This window comes from Phyllobates terribilis, unplaced genomic scaffold (genome assembly GCF_046119375.1).
Source record: "Phyllobates terribilis strain yellow unplaced genomic scaffold, ASM4611937v1 Scaffold_7__3_contigs__length_470593459, whole genome shotgun sequence".
NCBI classification, from domain to species: domain Eukaryota; kingdom Metazoa; phylum Chordata; class Amphibia; order Anura; family Dendrobatidae; genus Phyllobates; species Phyllobates terribilis.
Window position 1 is genome coordinate 268,304,143 of NW_027362767.1, and position 26,244 is coordinate 268,330,386.

The window sequence follows — 26,244 nt, forward strand, 5'->3', positions numbered from 1 at the left end:
TGACTGCAAACAGCTGACTCCTCATCTGCGCTGGAGATGACAAGGAGCCATCCCGGCCACACGTTTAATCTGACACATTTTGGATTAGTGAGCATCTGTTTGGATATATTTTGGCGCCCAGCCGAGAGCAATTCTTGGGAACTGCAGTAGAGGACACCGATTATTGTTTGCTAGAGGCGCTTTATTTGAAGCTGCAGTATAGATCGTCAGAGGTGCGCTCTCATCAGCCTCAGCACAGGGATTAAAGCCTCTGCATGATCTCCAAGGCCTGCGAGTAAATAAAGATCTGTGGCAAGGGAGAGGGGGACATGACAAGGACGGGCAGGCGGGACACAAGTTTCTTCTAGGACACTTAGGCTGTGTGCCCACGTAGCATTTTTCAAGCGTTTTTGATGCGGAATTTCCGCAGCGTAAACGCTTGAAAAACGCTTGGTAACACGCACCCCATGGTCCCCAATGGGATTCCGCAAGTTCTATGCACATGCTGCGGATTTTTCCGCAGCGTTTATGCTGCGTTCAAAAATCCGCAGCATGTCATTTAATTTTGCGTTTCCGCAAGCAGAATTGCCTTTGTTCAATGCATAAAAAACGCAAGGCAATTCCGCATGTGGAAAACGCGTGATAAACGCGCGAAAAAAGCGCGATAAGGGTATGTGCACACGATGCAGAAATGAAGCAGAAAATTTCTGCATCATTTCTGCATCTCCCTGGCAGAAAAAACGCATGCAGATTGTGCATGCGTTTTTCCTGCAGAATACATGCGGATCCACATGCAGATTCACATGCGTTTCCGCATGCAGATTGACAAGCGCTTTCCAGGCGATGTTAGCATCACCTGGAAAGTGATTGATAACTAGGTCACACTATATAAATCCATGCAAACAGCATGGATTTATACAGTGTGAACCGAGAGAGTGTATATACTTACCTCCGATGGCCCGCGCTGTCCTGCTCACTCCGTTCTCCCGGCTGCCGGCAACTTTGAATTGAAAGACCTGCCGACGTCAGCGTCACGTGACCCGTCACATGACTCTGACGTCACCGCAGGTCCTACAACTCACTGCAAGTGCCGGGAACCAAGCGGGAGCGCTGCGCGGGCCGACAGAAGGTAAGAATACATTATTTTTTATTTTATTCTTCTTTTTACAGCTTTTTTAATGGTACCTGGGTGTGGATGAGACTCTCCTCTCCTCCACACCCGGGTACCATCCGCACATTAGAACGCACCAATTACGCAAGTACAGATGCAGTCTTGCGGAATTGGCGCGTTCTAATGCAAGTCAATGGCGGCGAAATCGCCGCGTTTCCGCAAAATTAATTGACATGCTGCGGATTTTTGACCGCAGCGTTAACGCTGCGGAAAAATCCGCATCATGGGCACAGCACATGCGGATTTCCATTGGGGAACAATGCCTTAAACTGTGTTCACACGATGCGTATTTCATGCGTTTCCGCGGCGTTTTTGCAGTTGCGTAAACGCCGCGGAAACGCATGAAAAACGCATGGTAGAAGGGCAGCAATGTTCCCCAATGGAAATCCGCATGTGCTGTGCCCATGATGCGGATTTTTCCGCAGCGTTAACGCTGCGGTCAAAAATCTGCAGCATGTCAATTAATTTTGCGGAAACGCGGCGATTTCGCCGCCATTGACTTGCATTAGAACGCGCCAATTCCGCAAGACTGCATCTGTACTTGCGTAATTGGTGCGTTCTAATGTGCGGATGGTACCCGGGTGTGGAGGAGAGGAGAGTCTCATCCACACCCAGGTACCATTAAAAAAGCTGTAAAAAGAAGAATAAAATAAAAAATAATGTATTCTTACCTTCTGTCGGCCCGCGCAGCGCTCCCGCTTGGTTCCCGGCACTTGCAGTGAGTTGTAGGACCTGCGGTGACGTCAGAGTCATGTGACGGGTCACGTGACGCTGACGTCGGCAGGTCTTTCAATTCAAAGTTGCCGGCAGCCGGGAGAACGGAGTGAGCAGGACAGCGCGGGCCATCGGAGGTAAGTATATACACTCTCTCGGTTCACACTGTATAAATCCATGCTGTTTGCATGGATTTATATAGTGTGACCTAGTTATCAAGCACTTTCCAGGTGATGCTAACATCGCCTGGAAAGCGCTTGTCAATCTGCATGCGGAAACGCATGTGAATCTGCATGTGGATCCGCATGTATTCTGCAGGAAAAACGCATGCACAATCTGCATGCGTTTTTTCTGCCAGGGAGATGCAGAAATGATGCAGAAATTTTCTGCTTCATTTCTGCATCGTGTGCACATACCCTATCAGAGTAGATGAAAAGTTCAAAAGTCATAGGGAAAGTTAGAAGTGGCTCATAAGTGTAGAAAGAAGGAGAATTCTAATAGGAAAGAATACAAACTTTTACCATTACTTGCAATAGCATTCAGGCTATTAGGCTATGTGCCCACGTTGCATTTATGAAGCAGAAAATTTCTGCTGCATAAATGCAAGTCCTCTCCCGGAAAAACGCATGCGGAATTCCGCACGCGTTTAGGGTATGTGCACACGATGCAGAAATGAAGCAGAAAATTTCTGCATCATTTCTGCATCTCCCTGGCAGAAAAAACGCATGCAGATTGTGCATGCGTTTTTCCTGCAGAATACATGCGGATCCACATGCAGATTCACATGCGTTTCCGCATGCAGATTGACAAGCGCTTTCCAGGCGATGTTAGCATCACCTGGAAAGTGCTTGATAACTAGGTCACACTATATAAATCCATGCAAACAGCATGGATTTATACAGTGTGAACCGAGAGCGTGTATATACTTACCTCCGATGGCCCGCGCTGTCCTGCTCAATCTGTTCTCCCGGCTGCCGGCAACTTTGAATTGAAAGACCTGCCGACGTCAGCGTCACGTGACCCGTCACATGACTCTGACGTCACCGCAGGTCCTACAACTCACTGCAAAGTGCCGGGAACCAAGCGGGAGCGCTGCGCGGGCCGACAGAAGGTAAGAATACATTATTTTTTATTTTATTCTTCTTTTTACAGCTTTTTTAATGGTACCTGGGTGTGGATGAGACTCTCCTCTCCTCCACACCCGGGTACCATCCGCACATTAGAACGCACCAATTACGCAAGTACAGATGCTGTCTTGCGGAATTGGCGCGTTCTAATGCAAGTCAATGGCGGCGAAATCGCCGCGTTTCCGCAAAATTAATTGACATGCTGCGGATTTTTGACCGCAGCGTTAACGCTGCGGAAAAATCCGCATCATGGGCACAGCACATGCGGATTTCCATTGGGGAACATTGCTTCCCTTCTACCATGCGTTTTTCATGCGTTTCCGCGGCGTTTACGCAACTGCAAAAACGCCGCGGAAACGCATGAAATACGCATCGTGTGAACACAGCCTTAAAGTGCTAAAACTGTCCTTCTCAAGAAGAGATGGACTGCCTGCTCACTGAAGGATCCAATTACATCTACCTTTTGAAGTTTATGGAGAAATGGAGGGGGGGGGGGCTCAGAATGTGAGCGGCATAGCCACACAAACCCATACTGCTTTCTAGAAAGTATTGTATCTCACCCCAATACTAGATTCACAGCTTCACTGTTCAGTACTGTGTAAATGCCTTCATGATGTTGCTGCTTTTTATTAAGTGTTTATCTTACCTCAATGCTGGATTCACAACTGCACTGCTCAGTTTTACTATATAATATACTCCATGCTGCAGTTTTCTGGTAAATATATGGAGGTTAGTCTTGGAAATCTATGGAGAGAGGAAGGAGAGAAGCATCAGGGTGAGTAGTCACACACAGCCCATTTTGCAGCTTTCTAGTAAGTGTTTCTCACCCCTAATGCTGGATTCACAGCTACCCAGCTCATTACAGTTATGCAATATCCTTGCTGCTGCTTTCTAGTAAATGTTATATCACTGCAGTGCTGGATTTGTAGTTGAAATGTTCAGTACTGCAGTATAATATCCCCTTTGCTACAGTTTCAGTTTTCTAGTAAGTGTATGGTGTCTAGTGTAGTAAGTTTAAAGAGTAAAAAAGAGACCCACACACCCATGTTGCAGCTTTATAGTTTTTAAAAATATTTTCTCCCCTGTGCAAGATTCAGATGCATTGCTCAATGCTGCTGTACAATGTCCTCCCTGATGCTGCTTTCAAGTGTTTTATCTCAGCCTAGAGCTTAATTCATATCTACATTGCTCATTACTGCTGTGTGATGTCTCGCTTGCAGTTGCTGCTTATAGTAAGTGTTTTATGTCATCCTCTGCTGGATTCACAGCAATGTAGGGCTCATGCCCTACATATTGCAGCTTCTTCATAGTAATTGTTTTATCTTACCCAAAAGCTGACATTCACATCTATACTGCTACGTTTTTTCATGCTGCAGCGGCTTCTAGTAAGTGTTTATTTCTCCCAAGTACTAAATTCACAGCTTCACTGCTCAATACTGCTGTATAATGTCCTCCATGCTGCTGTTCTCCAAAAAGTGTTTATCTCAACAAGTTCTGGATCACAGCAACACTGCTCAGTGCTGTTGGTAGAAAGCAGCAGCATGGAGGACATTATACAAGCAGCACTAATCATTATTGCTATGATCCACAACTGGGTGCGAGAAACACTTTGGAGAGCAGCAGAATGGAGGACATTATACAGCAGTACTGAGCAGTGTAACTGTGAATCCTGCACTGATATGAGCAGCATCCTGGAATACCATATACAGCATTCTGAACATTGTAGCTGTGACTATACCTGCTATATCTGGGGTAAGATAAGACACATTGTATAATGTTCTCCATGCTGCTGCCTTCTTTGAAGTGCCTTCTCTCGCCCCAGAGGTATAGTCACAGCTGCCATTTTCAGAATGCTGTATAATGTGTTCCATGCTGCTGCTTATTGTAAGTGTTTTATCTCAGTGCTCACCCAGTTCTGGATCACAGCAATAATGTTCAGTGCTGTCTGTATAATGTCCTCCATGCTGCTGCTTTCTACCAACAGCACTTCTGAGCATGTGCTACATAGAGGCAGGCGAGCAGAAATCTTTCATATCCCTGTGTGTGTTGTGTATAAGAGACATCATAGCAGCTTGTCTCCCTACTTTGCTCAAAGAAAAATAAAAATGGATGTATTCTGCATTTTTTACTAGTTTTCCACTTTGCAGACTCTAAGTCATATAATGACCACAAATAGTGAGATCCTCATGTAACCTGCAATTGGGCCCATGATTTGTCACAAGACAATTAAAAAAATGTATTGGTGCTCGTAGGTCTTGAGTGACACTGCAGTCTGCTCCCCCATGGGGTCATCACTGGTGGAGGGAGTTTCCGGAGTGTGTGCTTACATCCTGGGCATGTGCTCGGCTACAAGGGGAGAGGTGCACCCACAAGCCCACCTGCCCTTTGCTATGGTATTTAGATTCGGGGATAGATCAACAAGCTGCACCTCTGTCTGCTTCCCTATATCACTCTGAAACAAGTCACGGTTTTTGTTTTAACGTGTTAGGACCAGCATCATGTCAATTATTTTGCTCATTTTTTTGTGTAAATCATGGCAAAATGCTAATTTTTGCCAGGGTTTTTGTTGTGATTTTTCATGCATTTTTTGTGAAGTTTTTGCAGTAGAAATGTGCCATATTGCTACACCCCATATAATTAAAAAGACATAAAAAAGTGCTGAAAAATCATAACAAAAGAGTGTAAGAAACCATGGGTTGTTATAAAACCACCCCAAAAACCACGTCAGCCAGAAAAGTCCACATAAAAATCTGTGTGTGAATATACCCTTAGGCTACGTTCACACGATGAGCTTTTAGTGCATTTTTCACACTGCGTGTTTTTGCTGCATCAAAACGCAGCATCTTACCAGTGGATGGGATTTATAGAGATCTCCTGCCCCCTGTGCTTTTTAATGCAGCGTAAACTGACCTGCGTTGCGGGTTTCAAATCGGCAGCATCTCCATCTCTCTTGCGGGTATGCTGAGTTTTCTGTGGTTAGTTTTCCCATAGACTTACATTTAGATGTGGCAAATCCACAGCAAAAAAATGCACATGCGGTTTTAGTGCATTTACATGGCGGAAACACCTTGAAAGCGCATGTAACACGCACCTAAGTATGTCAAAGTTTTGTCAAATCAAAAACAAAGCTGCTTTATTTAAAGCATGAGACACCAGAGACAAAAAACAGAGTCAAAAATGCTATAAAAACGCAATGAAAAAAACGCAGTAACCAAGTAACTCAATTTAGATAATAGGGGCAGAAATCCTGCAACATCAAAAATACACCAAAGGCTCATCGTGTGAACATAGCCTTACAGGCAGGTCCCAGCATCTACAAATACATATAAGATTAATGCCGGGTGGAAGTGTCTTTTCAGAAAGTGACTCCGATCTCCTTACAGATTTCTGAGGCTGTGAGGAGGCGGAGAGATCAGGCAGACGTCCAGAAAGTGAGGCGATCACTCTGGGGGCTACGTCTGATCCGAGCTCATCTCCACCCAACAGATGTTTAAACGAGGCGTCAAGGGCCTCAAACTGTTTTGCATTGCGAGTTGACAAGTCCCCTGCGCCAGTAAACAGCCGCGTGGCCTCCAGCTATTCATTCCTTCTCACTTCCACCCACCCTGTCGACACAAAAAATGACCTCAGAAGGGAGTTAGCACAAAACGATTGAGAAGAATACAAAAACCACAGAGGCGAGAAGTGCTGCCCGACCGAAATAGAGAATAAAGAGACGTGAGGCTGAGATCGCCTCAAATATCTACCAGGAATCGCAGCCCGATAACAGCCGAGGAGTAACTTATACCTGGACAGAAAATAAGTGAAGTGGCAAAAAGCGTCAAATATTAACTTGCGCTTCCACCGGATAAGAGTAAAGTGAATGAGAATCGACTCAAGGCACAAGAGTGAATGTACATTTACCAACAATCTCGATTTCATATGGTGGAGTTTATGTAAATTGCAAGTTTTCATGAATGGAGAATTTTTGGGGCGGTCTGTAGTGGATGGGACTTGAATTGGAGTTCAAATGGTGGTATCTTGCCAATGAGCTCAATGGCCTCCATGACCTGTTTGAGTGGCCCCAGATGGCAAATTTTGGACCAAATGTGCAAAACTCATCAGAAGGATCTGGGGTTTGGCTTTTAAAAGGGCTAAAAATGAAATATGCCAGAAGTGACCAGAAGCTATGGATAACTATCTACCATTATTAATTAGATTCTCTTTCTGATTCACACCTAACATTCACTATGCTTACATATGCCCTTACTGTTCTTGCCCCACTAATCCTCACTCTCCTTCGCTATCCCCAAACCCCAGCACCCTCTAACCAAATCATCATCTCTCCTTCCCTCCTACCTCCCCACCTAACCTCATCTACAGACCTGCTTCTCCATCTCAGATCGATCCTACCAAAACATAAAACAAGCCGGACACTCTCTTTCTCCCACCTGCTCTCCCTCTCTCTGCTTCTCCTCACTGCTGGCGACATATCTCCCAATCCCGGACCCCCACAGCTTGCACCTTCCACCAATTCCCCCACCTATAGCATCAAACCAACTGCAAACTACAGTAACCTCTCTTACGCAAAACCTGTCCCCCTGACGCCCACCCCACTGCTCCCTCTCTCTGGAGCACTCTGGAATGCAACAAGCTCCATTTTGTCCACAACCTCTTTACCTCACGTCATCTCTCCTTTCTGGGCATCACGGAGACATGGCTGACACCCTCTGACACTGCCTCCCCTGCTGCGCTGTGTTACGGCGGCCTTCACTTCACCCACACTCCTCGCCCTGGTAACAGACATGGTGGAGGAGTGGGTCTTCTCCTCTCTAACAACTGCACCTTTAGCCCTACTCCTCCTCTTCCCTCCCTTATTCTCCCTTCTTTTGAAGTCCACTCTGTCCGCATTTACTCTCCCTCCAACCTCCAAATCAGACTTCTTCCTTGTCATGTCAGTGAAGGGTTTCATAATTACCGAATAATTTTGGATAAATTTCCGGTAAAAATTAGTAAAGCCCAGAAAACGCTGTAAAGCGTTCAGGTTCTCGCACGGTCCCATTCAAGGACAACACGGATCTTCTTCGGATCCATCCAAAAACCCAAAGATGACAACAGGGACAGCAAAAAAACACATTTTTCTAGTTTGGCATATAGTTTGTTATCCCTTAATATCTGAACCACCTGTTTAACAAGCTCCCGATGTGTCTGAAAATCAGGTGAGTAAACCAAAATATCATCAAGATAGACCACCACAAACCTGCCCACCAAATTATGGAAAACATCCAACACCGCAGGTGCATTGGTCAGACTGAAAGGCAGAACCAGATTCTCGAAATGCCCCTCAGGGGTATTGAATGCTATTTTCCATTCATCACCTTTTCTGATTCTAACCAGATTGTAGGCTCCCCTTAAATCCAACTTGGAGAATACCTTAGCTCCCACAACCTGGCTGAACAAATCTGGAATCAGAGGAAAAGGGTATGGATCTCGGATGGTAATTTGATTAAATTCCCGGAAATCTAAATAGGGACGGAGACTGCCACCTTTCTTCACGAAGAAGAAGCCTGCCGCCACAGGCGAAGATGAGGGTCTGATATGTCCCTTCTCCAGACTTTCCACAATGAAATCCTTCATGGCTCGTCTCTCAGGGCCAGAAAGATTATATAGTCTGGATTTTGGTAGTTTAGCTCGGGGGGTCAGGTTAATAGGACAGTCATATGCACGATGAGGAGGCAAATCCTGACACCCCCTCTCAGAGAAAACAGTTTCAAAATCAGACAAAAAAAACAGGTAAGTCTCTGTAGAGACTACAGGAAGGGAAATGTTTAAACATTTCTCATGGCAGTAATCTCCCCATTCAATGATCTCTCTGGATTGCCAATCCACCAACGGATTATGTTTCACCAGCCAGGGAAGACCCAGTACAATTGGAGTGGGAAGGCTGTTCAGGACATAAGGAATTATCTCACAATGAACAGACCCCACCCTCAGTCTTACGTTATGTACAATCTGAGTCAAAGCTTTCTGTGCAAGTGGCACTGAGTCGATGGCATAATTAGGAATGGGCTTAGCTAAAGTACAACAAGCAAGCTTGTGAGTTCTCACAAACTCAGCATCAACCATGCTGACTCCAGCTCCACTGTCTACAAACACAGAAATGTTCTCAGTCCTGCTCTCTAGCACCACCTCTGCTGTCAGGACAAACCGAGAACTGCAGGTTGACGACAAAAACACCCCTTGATTATCCACCTTCAGACTACCAAGGGTTAATCGAGTTTTATTTTGCTTAGGAATCGAGGGACAGGCCCCAATAAAATGTCCCTTTTTTCCACAAAAAAAACCACACGCCTTTCTTTTTGCAGATCTCAGGGGAAACGTATGATGCAGATGCACCCCCTCACTGCATGGGTTCTTCCACCTTCACCAGTACTGGTTCACCCCCCACACCGCTGCCCCGGAAATGGGCATTACCCCGAAAAGAGGGTGGTCTCACCCACCTATCCTGTAGGCGTCTATCAACACGAATTGCCAATGACATTGCAGCCTCCAAGGACTCTGGAATTTCATACACTGCCAAGGCATCTCTCAACCTTTCAGTAAGGCCCTGACAAAATTGGCTTCTCAGAGCTGGGTCATTCCATTTGGTATCAGTTACCCACTTGCAGAATTCAGAGCTCTACGTCTCCACTGACCTATTTCCCTGCTGAAGGTGACACAGCCTGGACTCAGCCAAGGAGGTATGGTCAGGATCATCATGGATGAGGGCTAGAGCCCTGAAAAACCCCTCCACTGACTTGAGAAAAACTTAACCCTGTGGCAAAGAGAAAGCCCAGGATTGAGGATCTCTTTGCAACAGTGAGATCACAATCCCCACTCGCGGCCCCTCATCTCCAGAGGAGTAAGGACAAAGTTTAAAATATAACTTGCAAGCTTCCTTGAACACAAAAAACTTGTCTCTGCGGGTAGGCTGGACCGGCCTAACTGCAGGGACCCCAACATTAGGAGACTACAGCCGCTGCCGTTGCTGCTGACCCTCAGTGCTAAGGACAGTCCCCTCCAGAGAAAGCTTGTGCAGCTGCTCTGCCAGCATTGCAACTGGATCCATGAAGCAAGGGAGAGAGAAAAAAAGACACACACACAAAAACACACACACTCATATATATAAAACCATGTGTCCGTTTTCTTTTTCTTTTCTTTTTTATGCATGGCCAGTCATGTCGCGCAAGGTGAGGGAAAGACTAAGTGCAACATGAAGGGAAGAGGGGAAGGAAGCCCAAGCACTAGGGGGAAAGGGGGAGTGGAGACCCCTAGGCAGATCTAATATCACCCTGCCTACCCTATCGTCCCTACATAGGTTCCACACCTATCGCCGAGCAGGAACCTAAGCCCTGAATGTCCCTAGAGCTTGGCCCTAGATAGGTAGGGAACAGGGTGAGCACTAGTCAAGCCCCACTACAAACTAAAGACAATAAGAAAGACAAACAAAGGGGATACATTTAGCTTGAGCAGACACCAGAGAGATAACGCCAACCATCCTCCGAGGGCACCAGAGAAGAAACTAGCCAACTGCTATTGCTCCAAGCCTGCACAGAGGTACATAGAACTATCACCGGCACCTCTCTGGAGGAACTGAGAGTTTTTAACTACCAAGCAAGGGTGTGTCAATCAGCAGCAGAAGGTGGAGGTAGCTGCTGAGTCCTAAAGGAAGAAAGATATAACCATACTAAAGAGATGAGAGGATCAAGAAGTCTTCTGCAATGCCAAGCGCAGTGACCTTCTGCAGCTGGCTCCAGAGAAACGGTCTGTCACACCCGTGACAGTGAGATTGGATGGAGACGTCCATGAACAGCAATTTTCAAGTCTTGCCACAGATTCTCAATGGGATTTGGGTCTGAACTGTGCCTGAGCCATTCACACATATCTAAACCATCCATTGTCGCTCTGGCAGGATGTTTAGGGTCATTGTCCTGCTGGAAGGTGAACCCATGCCTCATTCTTAAGTGTTCTGCAACCTCTAACAGGTTTTCCTCCAGGATTGCCATGGATTTATCTCCATCCATCTTCCCATCAACGCTGACCAGCTTCCCTGTCTCTGCTAAAGAAAAGCCTCCCAACAGCATGATGCTGACACCACCATGTGTGACGTTGGGGATGGTGTTTTCAGGGTTATGTGCAGTATTAATTTTTCAACACACATAGCGTTTTGCATTTAGCCCAAAAGGTTCTGCTATGGTCTCATCTGACCAGAGAACCTTCTTCTACATGCTACCTGTGTCACCTGCATGGCTTTTCCAATCTGCAAATGGGAGTTCTTACGGCTTGCTTTCAAAAATGGCTTTATTCTTGCCACTCTTCCATAAAGCCAGATTTGTAGAGTATACGATTAATAGCTGTCCTATGGACAGTTTCTCCCACCTGAACTGTGGATCTCTGCAGCTCCTCCAGAGTGACCTTGGGCCTCTTGGCTGCTTCTCTAATTAGTGCTCTCCTTGCTTGGGATGTCCATTTAGGTGCACGCCATGTCTTGGTAGGTTTACAGACGTGCTGTACTCCTCCCATTTTTGGATGATGGATTCAACAATGCTCCATGAGATGTTCAGAGATTGTGATATTTTTTTTATAACCTAACCCTGCTTTACTCTTCTCCACAACTTTATCCCTGACCTGTCTGGTGTGCTCCTTGGTTTTCATGCTGCTGTAGGATCCCTAATGTTCTCAAACCTCTGAGGCCTTCACAGAACAGCTGTAGTTATACTGAGAATAAATTACACATAGGTGGACTCAGTTTACTAATTATGTGACTTCTGGAGGCAAATGGTGACTCTGGATTTTATTTAGGGGTATCGGACTACAGGGGGCTGAATACAAATGCACATCACAATTGTTAAATTTATATTTTTAAAATATTTAGAAAGCTGTGTATCATTTCCTTTACACTTCACAAATATGTGTTACTTTGTGGTGACATATCACATAAAATCCCAATAGCATTCATTCAAGTTTGCGGGTGGAACGTGAAAAAATGTGGAAAAGTTAATTGGGTATAAATACTTTTTCAGGGCACTGTATGAGTAAACTTACACTTTAGTGAACGTGTAGATATTTAGAAAAAATATAATGTCCCCTATCAATAGCGGATATGAAATAGGAGGAGGCAGCATTAGGTAGGAAATATAGCTGGAGTGAGAGATGCTTGAGATCTACCATAGCCCTTTAGCCTCATTTACATATCAATTCAAACGCTGACTTCTCAGTAACGGCGGACCTGTCTGGCCATGTAAAGGCACTGCTGGACTTGTCTTTGAATGAGCTACATGTACAGTACATAAAAATAGTTTGGAGGGTGAAATTCTGTTGACAAGATTGCCTTTAATAGGCACACATTTGGCACATTTCAATGGTTCCTAAATTTGCTTGTTCCCTACCAATTGGTATATTGGTATTTAATAAAGAAAGTATACGGTTTTGATAAAGGTAGTTGTTTAGTTTTGTGCAGGTAAAATGTCCAGACTCTTTAGCTCCCAGGATTATCTTGACTGGATACAATTGTAACAAACCTTCTGTTGTATGATATATTTAAAAAAATATATATATATTGCAATAAAGTGTTAGAAAATTGCATTTTTAATGCATGTGGAAGGGGGGTTGTGGTGGTTACACTACACAAGTATCCCTATGACAACTCTGAACAGACCAAAGTCCAGGACAGCGAGCTTTGTGTAAAATGTCTCTTTTTGCAGTGTCTCCATGACAAAGTTCTTGAGGGACTCTAGAAGTAAGGGTAGAGCCATTGACCATTGGGACTATATGCAAATATCCAAATAACTGGACTACAAATCCTACATTTGCGGCTGCTGGGAACCTGCCGAGTCCTGCTGGGTAAAGCTTCATTATTAAATGCTGTGTTTCAGCCGAAGATGTGGGATGAAAGCTTGTGAATCACATCTGCAGCCGGAATCTCTCCTTGATTTTCACTTGCACCCACCTGCTTGCTTTTTTTTTAGCTTTTTTTCAGGTCATTCATTTTTTCACTTTCAATATCTTCTATAACCAAATATACACTGCTCAAAAAAATAAAGGGAACACTTAAACAATATAACTGTCACGCTGTCTCTGTGTACTGGAGGTAGGGGGCCTAAGCTGACCCTAAGCTGGGGCCCTGACTAATCCCTCTACCTGGAGGTACTGTTAAAGGTACAGAGGTCCAGGCCGCCAGCGTAACCCCTACCTCCTGAGGATCCCTGCACCTAAGTAATCTAGTCCTGAGAAGGACCCCTGATCACAACAAAAGGGGACAGGTAATAATATGCCCACACTCAGTACTTAGACGAACGAGACAGTACAAGGGTAAAACCAAAACCACCTTGCATACAAAAACTACACAACTACAACAGAGGGAACACCAACGGGAAAGGAGATAAATGATAAAGCGAGGAAGGGAAAAAACACTCCAAATACACTTAGCTCTGAAACTCCAAATACCACGATCCGCTCTGTTAGTCTGCATGAAATGCTTTCACCGACACTTCCCTAACAGACCGGCAGGCATTTGAAGGAGTCCCACTACAGCAGCATTGATTGCAGCTGGGCGAGGCTGGACCTCGTCTAGCACAGAGAGAGAGAGAGTTAACTCCCTCACTGCCGAAAAACACAAAGCACCAAAAACTCAGCTGCGAGAAGTCAGGCTGTGTAATCGTGACGATCTTCGTGGCGACACACCCGTGACAATAACTCCAAGTAAATCAAACTTCTGTGAAATCAAACTGTCCACTTAGGAAGCAACACTGATTGACAATCAATTTCACATGCTGTTGTGCAAATGGAATAGACAATAGATGGAAATTATTGGCGATTATCAAGACACACTCAATAAAGGAGTGGTTCTGCAGGTGGGGACCACAGACCACATCTCAGTACCAATGCTTTCTGGCTGATGTTTTGGTCACTTTTGAATGTTGGTTGTGCTTTCACACTCGTGGTAGCATGAGACGGACTCTACAACCCACAGAAGTTGCTCAGGTAGTGCAGCTCATCCAGGATGGCACATCAATGCGAGCTGTGGCAAGAAGGTTTGCTGTCAGCATAGTGTCCAGAGGCTGGAAGCGCTACCAGGAGACAGGCTAGTACACCAGGAGACGTGGAGGGGACCATAGGAGGGAAACAACCCAGCAGCAGGACCGCTACCTCCGCCTTTGTGCAAGGAGGAACAGGAGGAACACTGCCAGAGCCCTGCAAAATGACCTCCAGCAGGCCACAAATGTGCATGTGTCTGCACAAACGGTTAGAAACCGACTCCATGAGGGTGGTATGAGGGCCTGACGTCCACAGATGGGGGTTGTGCTCACAGTCCAACACCGTGCAGGACGCTTGGCATTTGCCACTGAACACCAGGATTGGCAAAGTTGCCACTGGCGCCCTGTGCTCTTCACAGATGAAAGCAGGGTCACACTGAGCACATGTAACAGACATGACGGAGTCTGGAGACACCGTGGAGACGCCATGGAGAGCGATCTGCTGCCTGCAACATCTTTCAGCATGACCGGTTTGGAAGTGGGTCAGTAATGGTGTGGGGTGGCATTTCTTTGGAGGGCCGCACAGCCCTCCATGTGCTCGCCAGAGGTAGCCTGATTGCCATTAGGTACCGAGATGAGATCCTCAGACCTCTTGTGAGACCATATGCTTGTGCGGTTGGCCCTGGGTTCCTCCTAATGCAGGACAATGCCAGACCTCATGTGGCTGGAGTGTGTCAGCAGTTCCTGCAAGATGATGGCATTGAAGCTATGAACTGGCCCGCCCGTTCCCCAGACCTGAATCCGATTGAGCACATCTGGGACATCATGTCTCGCTCCAGACCACATCTCAGTACCAATGCTTTCGGGCTGATGTTTTGGTCACTTTTGATTGTTGGTTGTGCTTTCACACTCATGGTAGCATGAGACGGACTTTACAACCCACAGAAGTTGCTCAGGTAGTGCAGCACATCCAGGATGGCACATCAATGCGAGCTGTGGCAAGAAGGTTTGCTGTCTGTCAACGTAGTGTCCAGAGACTGGAGGCGCTACCAGGAGACAGGCCAGTACACCAGGAGACGTGGAGGGGACCATAGGAGCGAAACAACCCAGCAACAGGACCGCTACCTCCGCCTTTGTGCAAGGAGGAACAGGAGGAGCACTGCCAGAGCCCTGCAAAATGACCTCCAGCTGGCCACAAATGTGCATGTGTCTGCACAACTGACACAGACACAGACTGTCCAGGAGTTGGCGGATGCTTTAGTCCAGGTCTGTGAGGAGATCCCACAGGAAACCATCCGCAACCTCATCAGGAGCATGCCCAGGCATTGTAGGGAGGTCATACAGGCACGTGGAGGCCACACACAATACTGAGCCTCATTTTGACTTGTTTTAAGGACATTACATCAAAGTTGGATCAGCCTGTAGTGTGTTTTTCCACTTTAATTTTGGGGGTGACTCCAAATCCAGGCCTTCATTGGTTAATAAATTTGATTTCCATTGATGATTTTTGTGTGATTTTGTTGTCCGCACATTCACCTTTGTACAGAACAAAGTATTTAATGAGAATATTTCATTCATTCAGATCTAGGATGTGTTATTTTAGTGTTCCCTTTATTTTTTTGAGCAGTGTATATTCAGTACAAATGTACGACGTCTGCAGCAGGAAAGGCGCTGCTAATCTGTATAACGACACTATTATCCCCGGATTGCAGAGCTGGCCTCTATGCCTGCTAACTAGATTTAGGATTTAGTGTCAGCTCTCATGAGATGCAAGGATGCTGAGACAGACACCTCTCCATGGAGGAGGGGGTAGAGGTGCCGCCACCTGTTCAGTCTGGAAGCTGCTACTCTAGTCTACAGAGACAACTACACATGGAGTAATTACCTGACACTCTGTGTCTAATAACTGTTCATATGCCACAGAGACAAGCAGTAAAGAACAGCTAGGCATAGTATACAAACAAGGCCGGAATAATACTGCCCTCTATGTACAAGAATATAACTACTATAATACTGCCCCCTATGTACAAGAATATAACTACCATAATACTGCTCATATGTACAAGAATATATCTATAATACTGCCCCCTCTGTACAAGAATATAACTACTATAATACTGCCCCTATGTACAAGAATATAACTATTATAATACTGCCCCCTATGTACAAGAAAATAACTACTATAATACTGCCCACTATGTACAAGAATATAACTACTATAATACTGCCCCCTATGTACAAGAATATATCTACTATAATACTGACCCCTATGTACAAGAATATAATTACTATAATACTGCCCCCTATGTACAAGACTATATCTACTATAATACTGACCCCTCTGTACAAGAATATGACTACTATAATACTGCCCCTATGTACAAGAATATAACTACTATAATACTGCCCCCTATGTACAAGAAAATAACTACTATAATACTGCCCCCTATGTACAAGAATATAACTACTATAATACTGCTCCTATGTACAAGAATATAACTACTATAATACAGCCCCCTCTGTACAAGAAAATAACTACTATAATACTGCCTCCTATATACAAGAATATAACTACTATAATACTGCTCCTATGTACTAGAATATAACTACTATAATACTGCTCCTATGTACAAGAATATAACTACTAGAATACTGCCCCCTATGTATAAGAATATAACTACTATAATACTGATCCCTATATACAAGAATATAACTACTATAATACTACCCCCTATGTACAAGAATATAACTACTATAATACTGCCCCTATATACAAGAATATAACTACTATAATACTGCCCCCTATGTACAAGAATATAACTACAATAATACTGTTCCTATGTACAAGAATATAACTACTATAATACTGCCCCCTATGTACAAGAATATAACTACTATAATACTGGTCCCTATGTACAAGAATATATCTACTATAATACTGACCCCTATGTACAAGAATATAACTACAATAATACTGCCCCTATGTACAAGAATATAACTACAATAATACTGCCCCTATGTACAAGAATATAACTACTATAATACTGCTCCCAATGTACAAGAATATAACTACTATAATACTGCCCCCTATGTACAAGAATATAACAACTATAATACTGCCCCCTATATACAAGAATATAACTACTATAATACTGCTCCCAATGTACAAGAATATAACAACTATAATACTGCCCCCTATGTACAAGAATATAACAACTATAATACTGCCCCCTATATACAAGAATATAACTACTATAATACTGCTCCCAATGTACAAGAATATAACTACTATAATACTGCCCCCTATGTACAAGAATATAACAACTATAATACTGCCTCCTATATACAAGAATATAACTACTATAATACTGCTCCTATGTACAAGAATATAACTACTAGAATACTGCCCCCTATGTATAAGAATATAACTACTATAATACTGATCCCTATATACAAGAATATAACTACTATAATACTACCCCCTATGTACAAGAATATAACTACTATAATACTGCCCCTATATACAAGAATATAACTACTATAATACTGCCCCCTATGTACAAGAATATAACTACAATAATACTGTTCCTATGTACAAGAATATAACTACTATAATACTGCCCCCTATGTACAAGAATATAACTACTATAATACTGGTCCCTATGTACAAGAATATATCTACTATAATACTGACCCCTATGTACAAGAATATAACTACAATAATACTGCCCCTATGTACAAGAATATAACTACAATAATACTGCCCCTATGTACAAGAATATAACTACTATAATACTGCTCCCAATGTACAAGAATATAACTACTATAATACTGCCCCCTATGTACAAGAATATAACAACTATAATACTGCCCCCTATATACAAGAATATAACTACTATAATACTGCCCCCTATGTACAAGAATATAACAACTATAATACTGCCCCTATGTACAAGAATATAACTACTATAATACTGCTCCCAATGTACAAGAATATAACTACTATAATACTGCCCCCTATGTACAAGAATATAACAACTATAATACTGCCCCCTATGTACAAGAATATAACTACTATAATACTGGTCCCTATGTACAAGAATATATCTACTATAATACTGACCCCTATGTACAAGAATATAACTACAATAATACTGCCCCTATGTACAAGAATATAACTACAATAATACTGCCCCTATGTACAAGAATATAACTACTATAATACTGCTCCCTATATACAAGAAAATAACTACTATAATACTGCTCCTATGTGCAAGAATATAACTACTATAATATAATATAGACCCACCCAATTCTGTAAAGCAATGTAAGTTCTACTGACGTCTTCACAATGTCTTCTGGATTATTCTGAACACTATATTAATTATTGATTGCTTTGAGAAAGAGACTAAAATGAAGTTCTGACTACTTCCTATGTTCTTGTTTAGATACTTTAAGAAATGACCTTAGTAACAGAGGACCTCAGGTAAGCAAAACCACAAGCTGGAAAAGATCAATAAAAATAATGCTGAACTTTCAAGTTTGAGCAGAATTTCCCTTTAAGGCTGATAGCAGAGAGCGGCCATAGAGAGCTGTTGCCTTAATGTTCCACACATATAAACAGAAGCAGATGAGGACAGAGTGTTCAAATCAACCATAAAAGTGAAAACCGAGAACACAGAAATATGACGCAGTGATAATTTACGCAATAGAGAAAATTCCACCAAGAAGGTTCTGCCACCCGGCAAAAGTCCCTACGTGGCTCATTGTCAAATATATGGGACAAGGGACAACGCCAGACATGAAAATCCAGCGGCTGGGCAGTAAAACAGAGATCTCCATTACTCAAAGTGACGCTTTGACTAAGATTCATAAAACGTGAACAACCATGTGGCGTCTGACCCGTCTGCTCGTCTGTACAACCACATTACCTGTGCCTCGCGGCTCCAAAAAGTCCCATAAATTACAGGTAGAACTTCAGTATGAGATATAGACCCCAGTTGGTACCTGCCGACACCGACCATGAATTTCATTGCTCCGTATGCCGATCGTGTCATGGGTCCTTGTTCTTGTTAAATAGATGTGATGTTAGAGCCTATCCCAAGATCACATGACCAACGGAATGTAGCGCAATAACACGTTATCACAATAACGAATGTCTTATTACTGTAACTGATTATATTCTTATACATAGGGGTCAGTATTCTAGCAGTTATATTCTTGTACATAGAGGACAGTATTATAGTAGTTATATTCTTGTACATAGGAGAGGTATTATAGTAGTTATATTCTTGTACATAGGAGAGGTATTATAGTAGTTATATTCTTGCACATAGGGGGCAGTATTATAGTAGTTATATTCTTGTACATAGAGGCAGTATTATAGTAGTTATATTCTTGTACATAGGAGCAGTATTATAGTAGTTATATTCTTGTACATAGGGGCAGTATTATAGTAGTTATATTCTTGTACATAGGGGGCAGTATTATAGTAGTTATATGCTTGTACATAGGGGGCAGTATTATAGTAGTTATATTCTTGTACATACAGGACAGTATTATAGTAGTTATATTCTTGTACATAGGGGGCAGTATTATAGTAGTTATATTCTTGTACATAAGGGCAGTATTATAGTAGTTATACTCTTGTACATAGGAGCAGTATTATAGTAGTTATATTCTTGTACATAGGGGTAGTATTATAGTAGTTATATTCTTGTACATAGGGGCAGTATTATAGTAGTTATATTGTTGTACATAGGGGGCAGTATTATAGTAGTTATATTCTTGTACATAGAGGCAGTATTATAGTAGTTATATTCTTGTACATAGGGGGCAGTATTATAGTAGTTATATTCTTGTACATAGAGGCAGTATTATAGTAGTTATATTCTTGTACATAGGGGGCAGTATTATAGTAGTTATATCCTTGTACATAGAGGCAGTATTATAGTAGTTATATTCTTGTACATAGGGGCAGTATTATAGTAGTTATATTGTTGTACATAGGGGGCAGTATTATAGTAGTTATATTCTTGTACATAGGGACAGTATTATAGTAGCTATATTCTTGTACATAGGGGGCAGTATTATAGTAGTTATATTCTTGTACATAGGAGCAGTATTATACTAGTCATATTCTTGTACATAGGGGGCAGTATTATAGTAGTTATATTCTTGTACATAGGGGGCAGTATTATAGTAGTTATATTCTTGTACATAGGAGCAGTATTATACTAGTTATATTCTTGCACATAGGGGGCAGTATTCTAGCAGTTCTAGTCTTGTACATAGGGGGCAGTATTATAGTAGTTATATTCTTGTACATAGGGGGCAGTATTATAGTAGTTATATTCTTGTACATAGAGGCAGTATTATAGTAGTTATATTCTTGTACATAGGGGGCAGTATTATAGTAGTTATATCCTTGTACATAGGGGCAGTATTATAGTAGTTATATTGTTGTACATAGGAGCAGTATTCTAGCAGTTATATTCTTGTACATAGAGGACAGTATTATAGTAGTTATATTCTTGTACATAGGAGAGGTATTATAGTAGTTATATTCTTGTACATAGGAGAGGTATTATAGTAGTTATATTCTTGCACATAGGGGGCAGTATTCTAGCAGTTCTAGTCTTGTACATAGGGGGCAGTATTATAGTAGTTATATTCTTGTACATAGAGGCAGTATTATAGTAGTTATATTCTTGTACATAGGGGCAGTATTATAGTAGTTATATTGTTGTACATAGGGGGCAGTATTATAGTAGTTATATTCTTGTACATAGGGACAGTATTATAGTAGCTATATTCTTGTACATAGGGGGCAGTATTATAGTAGTTATATTCTTGTACATAGGAGCAGTATTATACTAGTCATATTCTTGTACATAGGGGGCAGTATTATAGTAGTTATATTCTTGTACATAGGGGGCAGTATTATAGTAGTTATATTCTTGTACATAGGAGCAGTATTATACTAGTTATATTCTTGCACATAGGGGGCAGTATTCTAGCAGTTCTAGTCTTGTACATAGGGGGCAGTATTATAGTAGTTATATTCTTGTACATAGGGGGCAGTATTATAGTAGTTATATTCTTGTACATAGAGGCAGTATTATAGTAGTTATATTCTTGTACATAGGGGGCAGTATTATAGTAGTTATATCCTTGTACATAGGGGCAGTATTATAGTAGTTATATTGTTGTACATAGGGGGCAGTATTATAGTAGTTATATTCTTGTACATAGGGACAGTATTATAGTAGCTATATTCTTGTACATAGGGGGCAGTATTATAGTAGTTATATTCTTGTACATATGAGCAGTATTATACTAGTCATATTCTTGTACATAGGGGGCAGTATTATAGTAGTTATATTCTTGTACATAGGGGGCAGTATTATAGTAGTTATATTCTTGTACATAGGAGCAGTATTATACTAGTTATATTCTTGTACATAGGGGGCAGTATTATAGGAGTTATATTCTTGCACATAGGGGCAGTATTATAGTTGTTATATTCTTGTACATAGGGGCAGTATTATAGTAGTTATATTCTTGTACATAGGGAGCAATATTATAGTAGTTATATTCTTGTATATAGGGCAGTATTATAGTAGTTATATTCTTGTACATAGGAGGCAGTATTATAGTAGTTATATTCTTATACATAGGGGGCAGTATTATAGTAGTTATATTCTTGTACATAGGAGCAGTATTATACTAGTCATATCCTTGTACATAGGGGGCAGTATTATAGTAGTTATATTCTTGTACATAGGGGGCAGTATTATAGTAGTTATATTCTTGTACATAGGAGCAGCATTATACTAGTTATATTCTTGTACATAGGGGGCAGTATTATAGGAGTTATATTCTTGTACATAGGGGCAGTATTATAGTTGTTATATTCTTGTACATAGGGGCAGTATTATAGTAGTTATATTCTTGTACATAGGGAGCAATATTATAGTAGTTATATTCTTGTATATAGGGCAGTATTATAGTAGTTATATTTTTGTACATAGGAGGCAGTATTATAGTAGTTATATTCTTGTACATAGGAGCTGTATTATATTAGCTATATTCTTGTACATAGGAAGCAGTATTATAGTAGTTATATTCTTGTACATAGGAACTGTATTATAGTAGTTATATTCTTGTACATAGGGGGCAGTATTCTAGCAGTTATATGCTTGTACATAGGGGGCAGTATTATAGTAGTTATATTCTTGTACATAGGGGCAGTATTATAGTAGCTATATTCTTGTACATAGGAGCAGTATTATAGTAGTTATATTCTTGTACATAGGAGCAGTATTATAGTAGTTATATTCTTGTACATAGGGGGCAGTATTATAGTAGTTATATTCTTGTACATAGGAGAGGTATTATAGTAGTTATATTCTTGCACATAGGGGGCAGTATTCTAGCAGTTCTAGTCTTGTACATAGGGGGCAGTATTATAGTAGTTATATTCTTGTACATAGAGGCAGTATTATAGTAGTTATATTCTTGTACATAGGGGCAGTATTATAGTAGTTATATTGTTGTACATAGGGGGCAGTATTATAGTAGTTATATTCTTGTACATAGGGACAGTATTATAGTAGCTATATTCTTGTACATAGGGGGCAGTATTATAGTAGTTATATTCTTGTACATAGGAGCAGTATTATACTAGTCATATTCTTGTACATAGGGGGCAGTATTATAGTAGTTATATTCTTGTACATAGGGGGCAGTATTATAGTAGTTATATTCTTGTACATAGGAGCAGTATTATACTAGTTATATTCTTGCACATAGGGGGCAGTATTCTAGCAGTTCTAGTCTTGTACATAGGGGGCAGTATTATAGTAGTTATATTCTTGTACATAGGGGGAAGTATTATAGTAGTTATATTCTTGTACATAGAGGCAGTATTATAGTAGTTATATTCTTGTACATAGGGGGCAGTATTATAGTAGTTATATCCTTGTACATAGGGGCAGTATTATAGTAGTTATATTGTTGTACATAGGAGCAGTATTCTAGCAGTTATATTCTTGTACATAGAGGACAGTATTATAGTAGTTATATTCTTGTACATAGGAGAGGTATTATAGTAGTTATATTCTTGTACATAGGAGAGGTATTATAGTAGTTATATTCTTGCACATAGGGGGCAGTATTCTAGCAGTTCTAGTCTTGTACATAGGGGGCAGTATTATAGTAGTTATATTCTTGTACATAGAGGCAGTATTATAGTAGTTATATTCTTGTACATAGGGGCAGTATTATAGTAGTTATATTGTTGTACATAGGGGGCAGTATTATAGTAGTTATATTCTTGTACATAGGGACAGTATTATAGTAGCTATATTCTTGTACATAGGGGGCAGTATTATAGTAGTTATATTCTTGTACATAGGAGCAGTATTATACTAGTCATATTCTTGTACATAGGGGGCAGTATTATAGTAGTTATATTCTTGTACATAGGGGGCAGTATTATAGTAGTTATATTCTTGTACATAGGAGCAGTATTATACTAGTTATATTCTTGCACATAGGGGGCAGTATTCTAGCAGTTCTAGTCTTGTACATAGGGGGCAGTATTATAGTAGTTATATTCTTGTACATAGGGGGCAGTATTATAGTAGTTATATTCTTGTACATAGAGGCAGTATTATAGTAGTTATATTCTTGTACATAGGGGGCAGTATTATAGTAGTTATATCCTTGTACATAGGGGCAGTATTATAGTAGTTATATTGTTGTACATAGGGGGCAGTATTATAGTAGTTATATTCTTGTACATAGGGACAGTATTATAGTAGCTATATTCTTGTACATAGGGGGCAGTATTATAGTAGTTATATTCTTGTACATATGAGCAGTATTATACTAGTCATATTCTTGTACATAGGGGGCAGTATTATAGTAGTTATATTCTTGTACATAGGGGGCAGTATTATAGTAGTTATATTCTTGTACATAGGAGCAGTATTATACTAGTTATATTCTTGTACATAGGGGGCAGTATTATAGGAGTTATATTCTTGCACATAGGGGCAGTATTATAGTTGTTATATTCTTGTACATAGGGGCAGTATTATAGTAGTTATATTCTTGTACATAGGGAGCAATATTATAGTAGTTATATTCTTGTATATAGGGCAGTATTATAGTAGTTATATTCTTGTACATAGGAGGCAGTATTATAGTAGTTATATTCTTGTATATAGGGCAGTATTATAGTAGTTATATTCTTGAACATAGGGAGCAATATTATAGTAGTTATATTCTTGTATATAGGGCAGTATTATAGTAGTTATATTCTTGTACATAGGAGCTGTATTATAGTAGTTATAATTTTGTACATAGGAACAGTAGTTATATTCTTGTACATAGGAGCAGTATTATAGTAGTTATATTCTTGTAAATAGGGGGCAGTATTATAGTAGTTATATTCTTGTACATAGGAGCAGTATTATAGTAATTAGATTCTTGTACATAGGGAGCAATATTATAGTAGTTATATTCTTGTATATAGGGCAGTATTATAGTAGTTATATTCTTCAACATAGGGAGCAATATTATAGTAGTTATATTCTTGTATATAGGGCAGTATTATAGTAGTTATATTCTTGTACATAGGAGCTGTATTATAGTAGTTATAATTTTGTACATAGGAGGCAGTATTATAGTAGTTATATTCTTGTACATAGGAACTGTATTATAGTAGTTATATTCTTGTACATAGAGGGCAGTATTCTAGCAGTTATATTCTTGTACATAGGGGGCAGTATTATAGTAATTATATTCTTGTACATAGGAGCAGTATCATAGTAGTTATATTCTTGTACATAGGGGGCAGTATTATAGGAGTTATATTCTTGTACATAGGGGCAGTATTATAGTTGTTATATTCTTGTACATAGGAGCAGTATTATAGTAGTTATATTCTTGTACATAGGAGCTGTATTATAGTAGCTATATTCTTGTACATAGGAAGCAGTATTATAGTAGTTATATTCTTGTACATAGAAACTGTATTATAGTAGTTATATTCTTGTACATAGGGGGCAGTATTCTAGCAGTTATATGCTTGTACATAGGGGGCAGTATTATAGTAGTTATATTCTTGTACATAGGGGCAGTATTATAGTAGCTATATTCTTGTACATAGGAGAAGTATTATAGTAGTTATATTCTTGTACATAGGAGCAGTATTATAGTAGTTATATTCTTGTACATAGGGGGCAGTATTATAGTAGTTATATTCTTGTACATAGGAGCAGTATTATAGTAATTAGATTCTTGTACATAGGGAGCAATATTATAGTAGTTATATTCTTGTATATAGGGCAGTATTATAGTAGTTATATTCTTGAACATAGGGAGCAATATTATAGTAGTTATATTCTTGTATATAGGGCAGTATTATAGTAGTTATATTCTTGTACATAGAGGGCAGTATTCTAGCAGTTATATTCTTGTACATAGGGGGCAGTATTATAGTAATTATATTCTTGTACATAGGAGCAGTATCATAGTAGTTATATTCTTGTACATAGGGAGCAATATTATAGTAGTTATATTCTTGTATATAGGGCAGTATTATAGTAGTTATATTCTTGAACATAGGGAGCAATATTATAGTAGTTATATTCTTGTATATAGGGCAGTATTATAGTAGTTATATTCTTGTACATAGAGGGCAGTATTCTAGCAGTTATATTCTTGTACATAGGGGGCAGTATTATAGTAATTATATTCTTGTACATAGGAGCAGTATCATAGTAGTTATATTCTTGTACATAGGGGCAGTATTATAGTAGTTATATTCTTGTACATAGGAGCAGCATTATACTAGTTATATTCTTGTACATAGGGGGCAGTATTATAGGAGTTATATTCTTGTACATAGGGGCAGTATTATAGTTGTTATATTCTTGTACATAGGGGCAGTATTATAGTAGTTATATTCTTGTACATAGGGAGCAATATTATAGTAGTTATATTCTTGTATATAGGGCAGTATTATAGTAGTTATATTTTTGTACATAGGAGGCAGTATTATAGTAGTTATATTCTTGTACATAGGAGCTGTATTATATTAGCTATATTCTTGTACATAGGAAGCAGTATTATAGTAGTTATATTCTTGTACATAGGAACTGTATTATAGTAGTTATATTCTTGTACATAGGGGGCAGTATTCTAGCAGTTATATGCTTGTACATAGGGGGCAGTATTATAGTAGTTA